This window comes from Bombus huntii, chromosome 6 (genome assembly GCF_024542735.1).
Source record: "Bombus huntii isolate Logan2020A chromosome 6, iyBomHunt1.1, whole genome shotgun sequence".
Classification (NCBI taxonomy): domain Eukaryota; kingdom Metazoa; phylum Arthropoda; class Insecta; order Hymenoptera; family Apidae; genus Bombus; species Bombus huntii.
The window spans coordinates 12,002,961-12,015,717 of record NC_066243.1 but is presented as its reverse complement, the minus strand read 5'-3'; the positions used below and the strand labels follow the sequence as shown (position 1 = coordinate 12,015,717).

At 47.2% G+C, this 12,757-nt stretch overlaps 1 protein-coding gene and 1 long non-coding RNA gene across 6 annotated transcripts in view; one reads left to right on the top strand and one right to left on the bottom strand.

Annotated features, from left to right (window-relative positions):
• LOC126866517 (pumilio homolog 2-like) overlaps positions 1-12,757 on the bottom strand; it is a 61,953-nt gene that overhangs the window by 17,002 nt on the left and 32,194 nt on the right. The gene's annotated exons all lie outside the window — the stretch shown is intronic.
• On the top strand, positions 3,510-8,345 carry LOC126866538 (uncharacterized). Its single transcript, XR_007689911.1, has 2 exons — positions 3,510-5,046; positions 5,176-8,345. It is a non-coding gene; the product is annotated as an uncharacterized LOC126866538 (long non-coding RNA).

Sequence of the window (12,757 nt, the reverse complement as noted above, 5' to 3'; positions counted from 1 at the left end):
ACTTCTGTGATACATTTTCGACGAGTTCTTTTCGTTCATTTTGCTCTTGTAGCGTTAAAGTCGTAGGTAGACGCTGATAATTCGAGTATAGGTAGGCACAAAGTATAAAAAATCGGGGCTGATAACGTGGTTCGTGGAAAAGAGGCTGTAATCAGTGTAAATAGAAACGAAGGGGCAAAGGAAGCGGCAAGAAAATTGCAGGGATATCGTTCCAACGAATAGCTCCGCTGCGAAACAACGGTACTTCCGCGGTCGTAAACGTTGCTTGACCGTTAAGTTGACTCTTTTCGCCTCCTTCGACGGATCTTGTTCTCCTCGTCTTGGTCGTATCTACGCGACCAAAGCCGCGAAAATTATTTTCATAACGGTGGGGGATCGTGGAAATAAAAATAAACGGCGAAACTTAATCGGTCGACCAACCGGCGATCGTAGCTCTCGTGAAAGCACGTAGGCTGCAATTCGTCGGTTTATTTACCAATCCGGTACTCGACAGATTACGTAATTGAAGGCGAGGTGGTTCTCCTAAAAATCTCATCAATATTCCTAGCGTGTTCGAGTCAATATACCATCCACAAGATAGAATTTAATTTTGTTTCCTTTTACGAAAGAACCTTCCGGCTTATTACCTCGCTCTCAAGGCAAACCGTGTCTCTCTATCTCCCTTTCTCCGATTGGCTTTCTCCTCTTCCCTTTTCTTCCCTCGCTACTGCTTTCGGACACCTCGGTTAAACTTCCATCGAACAAGTTTCAAATGGAATTCTTCTGTCGGCCGTTAATAGCTCGGTAGGAAAGAAATCTGCGGTGGTTTGAAAACGAAGCAGAATAAAAGATCGAAGTCGCCGCTGACTGTGATGGCGGTTGATGATGGACTGTGAAAAACGTCGCGCGCGCGTGCCCGCAACAATGGCGAACTAAATAAAACACGTGAAAATACGTGATCCGTGAACGAAACAGAAAGGAGGACGGCGGGTGGGACGCGAGCTCGTACAATCGCGAATAATAAATTCCTCGTTGGAGCCTGGTATAATAAACGAAACCGGCTTCATCGGCATCATCGTAATACCTATCATCGTGTGAACTCGTCGAAGAAGAGACGAGCTCGCTCAACAACGCGTGGCGTCGTGTCACGCTGCCAGATCAGGAGAAAAAACGATCGAATTTCACGTGCAGCCAGCAATTCGCGTCGCATCGAAATCACTGGCGACTGTCGTGCTGCATCGTGCGGACGAGCAGAACCTTGATGGTAATTGCCAACGTCATCGATTCCTTCGACGATAGTCTTTGCTGAACGCCTACGAATCGCACGAATCGATAACTTTTCTATATCGCGATCAACGTCATTCTCACCAGTCTTCGCAGAATTATTGTATCGAATGCTTTGCCATAGAACAGAAGGAAAGAGGATGAGACACCGTTTTGTATTCAGGCGTTGAGGGGGAACGGCAGCTCTTGCGCGACCTGCAACGATTATTAATCGTGCCACCGTAAAACATATTAACCACAACACGTCTATGCATCGTTTTCTTCTGAACGTAGCGCGCGAGAGAAAAAGAAGGGAAAGCAAAACAGAGTCGAGGGAGCGGAAGTGGCAGTTTCCGGAATAAAAAAGCTAGCAGCGGAAATTCGTCGCGATAAGAATAATCGAGTCCCGCGAACCATCAGCCTGAAGTCCGTTCCTCGGGGTCGAAGGAGCTCGTTAGGAAACTAAACGCGGCTGTTATTAATCAAACGTTCGCGTATTTGCCAGCAGATCGTTCCTCGGTTCGTACACGCTCGCACGCGGGTTACATTTGCCGGACTGCTTGAACTAATTAGAAAAATTCAGTAAGATAATACCCGAGATAGTCAGCGCTTGAAAAACCTGATAATAGTAGAAACGTTCGTCCATTATATGGACGATAAAGACATTAAGCTTAAAGCGCGATACTCTGATTACGTCAAACGACATGCGATTCAACAAGAATCCTATTATTTCATCCGTTTCCCGCGTCGAGAACGTCGTTCACGTTTCGAGACTCGCGATTCCGCGTAATCTCGAATTAAATTTCAACCGCAGTCGTTTGCTAAAAATTGTCCGAGCTACGATATTCGATTACACGACGCCGGTGTCGACGTCGACGATACTAAACCTACTATACGTCGTATTCTCGTTTCTATCTTTACGCGCGTGCAGAGATGAACTCCGGTGAAAAATCCGAACGAAAATCAATAAAAATCGATCGACAAGGAAAAACCGCATGAAAGATCAGCCTACCGATCTCCAGGTTACACCTCTCCATGATTTATCCAATAATATTCTGTACGTATGATAAGACGGTTGATATCGTTGAAAGCTACAACAATCTCGAGGACAAGGCTGATCCCACAGGGAACTATCCGCTAAGTGACTAACTAGCCACCGTGGTAACACGGTATACATATCTCTCTGGTTGGTTCGACCAACAAGAAGTCAGCCAACGTGAGAGCACGAAGGCAGAGGAGCGCTATCTCATCGTGGCCGCTTGCTCAGCGGTAACGCGAGACCTCCGTGGTAATAAGACCTGCCCTGGTAATTATTACATTCCCTTCGTGTGAGACGTATATACGTAAGGTAGATTCGCCGTGAGATGGGAGGAAGTGACGCGGTTCAACCGGAACGTGAATTATCGCGTCCCTAAACGACATCCTACCAGAAAACTGCCACCTTTATCGTCTAATTAATCGTTATTTATATCAATCTATTTGATAACCGGTATTTATTTACACGCGACCTGAAATGATGTATATACGTAGCGATGTAAGATCGTCGACGACAATTCGCGCGTCGTTTATTGGATGAATATCGAAGGACGATCGATGGTAGTGTTATAATTTCGCGGACGGAAACGGAGTGAAATATGTGATCGGTGCGCATCGAACCGTAAGAAGGGCGATCATCGAGAGGAATGCGACGTAAGCCCGAGGCTGCGAACGGAAACTCGTGTATATCTCGCTCCGAATGAGGAAGACGCATCGCAGCCGTTTTCTATCCTACAGGAATTCCAGAATCAGGCCAGAGTGAACAGCGAGCGGCTGTTATCGCGACCGACACCGAAGACGGAGCGCTTCTCCGAGAGAATAAAAGCCGGCGGAACTCGGACGAGCACGGGACGCACAAATGAAATATTCCTGGCATCTGCGCGTAGACTCTGCGCCTCCAATTTATTTAAAAAAGAAGCGAACGAAGAAGGAAGAAGGGAAAAGGATTAGATTTATTCTGAATGCCAGACACGAGAGAGGATAAAAGGACTGGCATCGCTATGGTCTGCACATGGCTCGCTCTTTTCGAAAAGTTAGTTTAACAATCCGCAAAAGAGATGTTACACATTTTAATCCGTTTTTCTCGCAATAAAAACAACGACGGCACTCCCTCGATCCGCGAAAGCCGCAACGAAAAGGAAATAATGTTAATTAGCGCGGGGCGGGTACTTGGCGGGAGTTCATCGTCGCGTTTTCACTTTAAAATTCTCGGATAAAAGTCCCATTTTTTCCCCTCGGTGCGCGCTTACGCTGTTTGCACGACGCTTCACGTGCGTTCCTAGTCTATGGGATCCTCTGGAACTCGTTCTCTTCCATATGTCCATACTTCGAACGCGAGATCGCTATGAAAAGGGATCACCGAATCGCGCCGATTTCACCGCAGGATGAATCGTAGATACGAGAACGTCGTATACGTGCCGGTATACCGTGTATAGCTCCGTAAGCGAGATATGGCAGGACGACTGAAAGTGCAGCCTTGAATTCACGGCAAATCTGTCGTATGCATAATAAAGCGTCGTTCCATGCAAATCTCCCTCTGCCTCTCTCCTCTCTTCTTTTTTCTTCCTCTTTCTCGATCCCTGCTTAGCTATTTCACTTTCCCGCCGCGCGTTTCAACGAAAGAACGATCGCCTAGCATCGTTCTCCGCTTTATATTTTTCTGGAACTCGTAGCGGTCCACGCGGACAGGGAGAAGTATCGCGAACATTACCGAGCATATACGTAGCTCGATTTCGATTCCGTTCAGCTTATCGACCAAGTATCATCCTTATTCAAAGCGTTTTTCTTTTTACAGGAATGCATCGATCGGTTACGTAAAAACTTGGAATCCTGGCGCGGCTGTTGTGAACCGTCGTTCACGTTGTGAACGTTTAAAATGTTTCTACCGTGAATCGTGAAGACGACCGAGTTACCAGGGAAAAGAGGAAGAGGAGGAGGCAGACGAGGAAAAGGAAAACGTGGAAAGGCGAGCGCTCGCGATCGATCGCGCTCGAAACACTTTCACGGCGAAAAGGACGCGGAAGTAGATAAGGACGAAACGTGTCAAAAGGAAGGCGCGAATAACCGAGTCACCAGCTCACGGACCTCGACAGCTGTGGCTTTTCTGGCTAGTCAATGCAGCGCGCCACAGACAATGCTCCATAGAAATCGCCAGATGCATCTACAAGTGCTACCGTTTCAGAGGAAAATGCGACAATGACATCGAAATGCATCGAACGATGTTCCTATCGGGCACCGGAATTGCGTACGTGGTTCGCGTATCAGACGCCACCTTGCCATTCACGATCAATCTAATCGCTGAACGCGTTTTGTTTTTCAAAACTTCGAAAGCGTACTTTCCATCTCGGATCGCGAATTAATATTCCCTGTCGGAGAAGTTCGATGAATATTCCTTCTTATATTGGAAAAGTTGAGAGTTGAGAAAGTTACGTAGAATGTGATCGTTTGAAAAATCGTACAGAGTGATAATAAATGCTCTAGAATCACGACGACGTGCTTAAGCTACTCTAAAATGGGAAACTTAGCGCTCTGCATGAAATTACGCGGTATACACGTTTTCGCGAGTTGAAAGTGGCTCGTTTCCCGCGCACAATCGAACATGTTGACATTGGCAGTCGCCGCATAAATCCTGCGAGGCGTATAAATAGACCTCTCGTTCGCAAACGAAAGGTCGTTACCGAATGCACCACGAGTTGCACCACAAGTTACAATACACCGCTACGTCTGATGGATAAGACTTGAAAGGTGGATGGCTCGATGACTTAACTGGTAAAGTACGCGAAAACGCAATTTACTTCGCTCGACTGGCTACCGCAAATTGGGTCGCGTCGAATTCCAATGGCTCGCGAAAATATTTTAATCGACAACGACGATTACATCGTGATATTCTGTTAACAGGACGAACAATAATCCCCTCGCTCAAGAAAAAGGAAGAGAAGGAAGAAAAGGGGGAGGAGCGGAGAAAACGAGAGAGGCTTATTACCTCAAATCGCGGCTGCTCCATCACCAGACGTTTAATAACCCCAGACCGATTACAACGGGGTTTATCGAAATGGATTTTTTTTTCTGTTGGCATAGTTGGGAATTGAAAGGCTCGTCTTGAGAACTACTCGAGTTCCGGGTCTCTGTGGCAAGAAGCAAGCGGTTTATGCAATAGCCGATGCAACGGTATCGAAAGAAGACAGGCGAAGGGACGGTGGGGTGAAAGGAGGTGGAAAGGGGCTCGAGAAGCCCTCCACTGTGTTCTTAGCATTCCATCGAGCATCGTGGTTCGCGGTTAGACTAACCACCGAGCAAAATGGTATAGCATTGGAAGAAAAGGGTTTTGAAAGAGGACGAAAGAAGCGTCGAACCATTCGTTTGGGCATACACAGCACGCGCCATTGACGCGATATTAAGCGTCGTGGATTTCGCTGGATTCTTGAAATCCAATTGCCATTAAACGCGGAGACCGCCGTTCTTCTATCGATCGTTTCTACCAGACAGTGCGTGATCTCGTTATCTAACGATTTAGCGCGTTCATCCGCGAGATACCGCCGATGAAATTGACAGCAAAGCTTGTGAACCGCAGTACGTCTTCATTCGTGAAACGGATAATCGCGAAAATCTTGCACGCGATTCCAAGAGTCGCGCGTTTCTTTGTCACGTACTACAAACAATGTATGTATATAAAGAAACGTTTTCAAGTTCGTCGCGTATTTCCGCAACTACCGTCTCAACGTCTCGAAACCGGTGCGTAATTTACATCGTATTATTAAAGGACAGCGTAGGACGGAGATTAGTGAGAAAGGGAGAAGAAGGAGAAGCAACGGAAAATCCGGTGGAACGAATCGTTTCGCGGCAAGCCACGGCGACGTTATGCGTAAACGGGTCGTGCTCGGTCGACGCACGATAATTAAATTTTCAGCGTGGAGGAAAGGTGAAAAGAGGCGGAAAGGCTCGGCGGCGGTAGGCGCAACTCGCGGACCAATTAGGAAGAATTTAACTTTTCCGCACAATGGGAGGTAAAGGTAAATCGAGCGTGGCGCGCGGTACACCGAGACCAGGCGTGGCGTTAACTTCGTTTTACGAGGTTCGTTTGTTTTCACCCCGGTCGGCATACGCTAACTTCGATATCCTGGTGGAACTTTAAATTCGATTCTCCAACACGAAAGATCGACGTGTCCGAGCCGAGAAGCGGGTCAAATGCGCGCGAACCTTCGCGCCGGAACGAATTGGCATTGCTTATATAGAAGTTCTTTTGTCCAGATTAGGATCGAGAACTACTTTGCGTGTTGGCGAGTACGGCCAGTACACCGCTCAAGGTGGGGTAATAATTAGATTTTCAGGGACGGAGGAAGCCAAGAACGAAATAGGTTTCGTATTTCGTCTTCGCGTTGCAGCGCCAGTCTCTCATTGTCGAGAAAACAGAGAGAGAGAGAGAGAGAGAGAGAGAGAGAGGAGGAATACAGGAAAATAAGTACAAATCTGTTCTTCACCGATGATGGCGATAGTCGAACGGCGATCTTTTTTCTTCCTTCCTTCGGAGGCGGGAGCGGAATGATTATGGAGAGCATAGAGGAAAATCATTATCGTGTGCATCGTAGAGAGAAAGAGCCAGCCGGCGTGATAATTAAATTTCCATAGACGAAGACTACGGATGAAAAGGTGGAGTGAGAGGAAAACCGTTGGCGGATAGAAGAACCCGGGGGTAAAAGGTGGAATTATGGTAAACTATGTTCCCCCCGTGACTTTCGTCGTTGTGAATTAACTCACGCTACGCTGCGCACGTTCTGCCGCGTCCACTGGATTTGCTTCTATCTCGAACAGAATATCCGAACGTCCGAAGTCAAGCTCACGGGGACATACCGTAAAAAATTTCCAATTATCTCGCGCGAACCTGCGATTTTTATCGAACTAGTTTCGTGAAAATTCTAATTGACGTCGTTATCGTTTACGCGATACTATCGACGAGACATACGACACGATGAACAATACACCTTACAACATAGCCGTTTCCTCTCTGCGACTCGCTGGGAGAGAGTCGATGAGGAGAACGTGGTTTCGTGAGTTGCTGCACAAAAGTGGGGCGGAAAAACGGCCAGGAAGACGTGAACTAACAGATAAGACAAATATATTGGAGAGGTATAACGTACGTGGTTATGGCGGAGCATCACAGTGCCGCACGCGAACACCGAGAGATCTCGATAAATCGTGGCTGAAGCTAGCTCGGGTTGCTTTGAACATTTACACGTTAATAAAATACGCTTCTCATACCGTGATAATAAATTGCCCGAATATTATATGTGACAGCGATAAACGCAACACTGCAAAATATAATAGAACAGAGAGACCGAATGAGAACGATCGAAAGAGATTTTAAACGAAATGTTCCTTCGCACAGACGTTTTCAAGGTTCGTTGAACGTTCGACGCGATGTTACGAGTGACCGTAGAGAGTCGAGGACAGTTTTGGTTGCAAGGTGACGTCACAGTTGAGGACGAAGCGTACCGACAAAGGAGGAGAGAAGTCGCTGCTCGTTTCGAGTGGTATTTCGTCGCCGCGCCACGTTCGAGAATGCCCGCATGTCGGAAGTATCGAAGACATTAGCATATCGCGTGCGCTTTCACCGAGGTTATCAAAGACACTTTGGGTTTATACCACGGCACGACACGTGCACATAAGAGCAAACAGGGTTCAGGTCTATTTGTCAAAATGCCAATCAAAAAGCCCCCCGCTGATAAGAAGACGCTCATCCGACACTAGCCAGCAAATTGCATAATCAAATTTAATATACCGAGAACGATACGAAAATTCTCGAGTTACAAACACGCTACTATTCAGCCGACAGCCAGACGAGTCTAACCAACCACCGAACATTATCGATCTCCCTCCTATTTCCATTTCATAAGATTCCCTTGGCAGAAACGACGAGCTATTCGACATTGCCTCTAACGTAGTTATCCTATTAGGAATATATTTTGCTCAAACACAAGAATTCCGACACTTTGTCCGACTCGTATCGTACGAATTTTGGTGAACTGTACAAATCCTAGAAAACTTGACAATAATATACTTCTTAAGTATCACCAGTTGCATTACTTTCGAGCATCCTTAATCTAATCTTCAACGCAGAAATGAAACAATCTGAAGATAAAGCGCTCATCGAGTAAATCGATTATAGCTGCACAATGTTTTCCGATTACAAACATTGGCTTTACTATTACATATTGGATTTCGAAAGTTAAATTAATCGCATCGTAATATCCTATACGTATATATACGTAATTGTGCTGCCTATAGAGAATAGGATCATCGTAGATCAAATTATTTGCAAGTTTGCAATGAAAATCGCACACGCAACGGATCGGATTACCTACACAACGATGCTTCGAATCGAGGCGCTATCGAGTCACGTTCGTCTTAATTAATCGTCGTTAATTAAGACAACTACCGAACGAACCTAAGAACCTTGTAACGCTTGTATTATTAATTACCGTTTATAGTGGCTTGCCGGTGAATCGAATTAATGCCCCGGGAACTCAACGAGCTTCTCTAGCCGACTGCCGGTTGCTCAAACATGATCCGAAAAAATTGCACGCTTAAATTTCGCGCAGGCGAACAATATGTAACCGGATTTCTGCTTCGTAAGACTTTTTAACGACGTCTTTGCTGGTGGTGGAACGCGAAGAAAAAAAGGAAAGAAAAAAAGAAAAAGGGAAAAGAAAAAAAGAGTGCGCTAAGTGCTTCTGTACGAGGCTCATAGTCCTTGCGACGGATCTATCCGCGATTAGTATTCCACAGAGGTGGATCGAGTCGCGCTGTGATCGACGAACAAATTTTTAAACTCGCCGAACATCGTAGCCTGTAGTCGGTACAGAGCCAACGAGGATTAAGCAACTCGTAAACGCGAAACAACCGTTCGTTTTCCACGAGCAGAGTTCCGTTGGAACTTGTCGTGACTCCGCGTAGATAAAACACAGCTCCTGTATTCGTTTTCTCTCTTAATTATCGAGTGTCTCACGGTCTTCCGCTTTGAGCCGTTCTTCCTTTCCTCTCCTCCATTTCTTTCACTCGGTTCTCCTCTTTCCTTCACCAGGGTAAATTAAGAACCGCGACCGTGGCGACATCCGAGAACCAATTTTCCCTAGGAAAAAGTTCCTCCCAAGGGGAGAAAAATAGCGCGGATGCGCTGTGTAACCGGTAATCGGAACGTGAAGAGTATTTTCCAACGAGAATTACAAAACGTGTCGCTGCACATCGGTTCTGATTCGTGACGAAGTCTACAACTTCGATACTCCTTTGTTACGCTGCTTCTATCTATCTTCCGGGCGAAACGATAAAAAATGCGAGAAATACGATAATTCGTTAATCGAAATCACCATTTCCTGACACTTTTTTACATTATATGTTCAATGCACGGCGAAACTCGAGGAATTTGTATCGGAACGATAACCGCAGGACAAATTATATTCCCCTCTGTTTATCGGAGATGCAGTTCTTAAATCAGGACGCGTGTTATTCGAGGTTAAAGCAGGTTACTCGATTATATCTGCTCGGATATATCGGTGGAGAGAGGAGGGCTCGATATGCGCATATGCACGTTCCTGACCTAATACAGTTAGCGTACGCTGATACACATATGCAGCCTCATTAACGGCAAAACTTTAAATATTTAATAGAGTAACTTTTTTATTGCGCATATTCCATCGAGAATAGCGTGTATAACGGATAGCAATAGCCTGGCCGCTCGTTCGGTTAAACCGTTCGGAAACTGGACGTAACCGATCTCGTTCGTTTCATTAGCTCCCGCGGCGAGAGGAAAAAAATCGATCGAGATTAACCGTGTATCGTGGTGTTGATTAAAACGCTGATATATAAGGCTGCCTCGAAGCGTTGCTTCATACCTCGCGCGGCGCCGATGAGAGAGAACCCTAACGCTGCGAAAAAACGGTTCTCGATCTACGGAGCGCAAAACGATTTAGCCGCATTCCCGGCAAAAATCCACCTTTCTCCCGGATGATTTTTGCTCGTGCAACAGTATTAGGAAATCGTTTCGCGGTCCCGATGCATTATAAATAACATTCGCACGGCTCGTCGTGGATTAGTCCCGCCGACGAAATCTTCAATGAACGGTTTTGTCTAATGCCAGCTGATGAGTGCATCGTGCAGGAATTCTACACGCTTATAAATATCGTTCGTGGCGACGTTCAGAAACCGAGTATCCAAAAGTCATCGTAAACTCGCACAAGTTATGTTCGAAGAGAGAATGATCGTTCAAGGTGATCGCGCGGCAACCCCCGATGAGACAGATCTATCGAGTGGAATACGTATATCGTGGGGAGATGGCGCGTAAATGCGCAGTGGATTAAGTCCGTACCTTGTCAGCCGCAAGACGAGCGACCAGGGCCTCCTTGAGAGGGCCCAGCCAATGGTGTGCCCCGACGAAACGCTTGTTCAGCAATTTCGTATGGGGGGCGGCCTGGGCATATACGGTCTCCAGCTCGAGAACCACCATATTTTCAGACCCAGGGCTGAGATTTCCTCCTCCGCTCTTCTTTTTCTCCCCCTAATCCTTCTGCCGCTCAGCCAACGGACGGGGCTTCGCGAGACGCTAGCATTTATTATCGCGTCCGCTTCGATAATCGCCTCGAATCTATACAACGTTCACGTACACACGCGGGCACAAAAATTCACGGAGAAATCGAAGGAACTTTTCTTTTTGCCGTTCTTCTATCTTTTTCTCTCTTTTCTTTTCTTTTTCCTTCTATCGTACTTCCTCGCACTTTTCACGAGTTACGTTTCAATGGAATTTAAAGTTGGATTTCATGTTTCGTAAAGTTACCAAGTTTAGGAGGGAAACGACAGATCGGTGAAACTTTGCGGTAAACCGATGCTGGCATTCCCCCTTTTGATCCGCCAACGATCACTGTTCCGTCAGAATGATCTGTCGCGCGCGACGATTCGACGGTCGAACATCGCTTTCCGCGAACGAACAAACGATCGATCACTGTCAAAAAGGTAAACGAGAATTACGCGGAACCACGTGGTGTTTCCTTGGTTGCACACACTCCCGATATTGGACACTGTGTAAAACTATAGTATTGCTCTCGACGAGACACTTGTATATACGTCTGATCGTAATAACAAAGGCGAAAAGGAAAGCGACGCGGGGGCGATTTCTTTTAGAAAGAATCGCAGAAGGCACGAAGATTATGCGACTTAAACACGGAAGATCAGGTGATGATACACCTTCGAGGTAGAAGTCATAGTTTCTCTTTGTGACACCGCGGATGGAGCACACACGTACGACACGACAATAGGTTCCTTGTGTCCCGATAATGCGTTCAAGCTGTTCGAGCTTCGTTGGTATCCAGCGTGCTTCGACGAAAGCGCGGTGTAAAGAAGGCCGGTTCTCCGTAGCGAGCCGTTAAGTCCAGCGTGATCCGGGCTTAAGCCGCGCTCGCAACGGTTGCCGCATAGAAAGGCAGTTGAGAACTGACTGCCTCCTCTCGAGCCTCCTCGCTCCCATGGCCCGAGCTTTGAGTGACGCGACGCGACGCGGCCGGTGTGACGCGTACACCCCTCTCTCTTCCTCCCTTTCCCACTCTCCATTTGCCTCTCCGTTTCTCTCCATCCTAGCCCCCGTTCCTTTCTCTTTCCCTCTTCTAACCCTGAGCTCGCTCCTTCTCTTTTGGCTCTCCGTGCTCATTCTCCTTTTATCGCTCCCTCTTTTTCGCTCTCATCGTCGTGCATCCGTCTCGTTTCCACTCTTTCGCTCCTCGTTCCTTCTTTCGCTTTTTCATTCTTTCCGTCTTCCTGCTCTCTCCCCTTCCCACTCATCCTTCTCTCTTTTTCTCCATTCCCTCGATCTTTCTCCTTTCCTCTAGCCGTGATTTGCTCCGAACTCTCTCTCGCCAACGAGCAGACAGTTCGTTCTACTCGTGGCAAGACCCAACGAGAATACAGCCCTGTCGCCCTCAGAGACTCCTTCACCCTCTCCCTTCCCTCCCAGTGGGCTCTTCTTTTGCCGAGGACACGACAAAGCCACGAGAGCTTCCACGATTTCGCGGGAAGATTCGCCTTGCCGGTTTTCAAACGTATCTGCCTGCACAACCGTACTGCCGATCGACCGGGAATTAATGACCGATTAATCGTCGCGACGCGTCGTGTTCCGTGTTCCGCCTATTCGTGTACGCATAAGCACGGCCGCTCGTACCGCCCGTGCACATTTTTCCCATTACCGAACCATTTCCGCGTTTTTCTCTGCGCCGGAGAACATTTCTCGGGATCGGCAAACAGACTGCAAACCAAGAGAGCTCTCTTTCCTCGTCGTACCATTTCCGATCGAAGAGAGAACGCACACCGACTGACTCAACTTCGACGATTTCCAAGGCCCTTCCATTCCCTCCCTTTCATTCGCTTCTTTGACGAGGATACGCCGAACCTAGCGAATCCAACCATTTCTCCTCTAACATTCGACGGTCGTACACCGACGTGC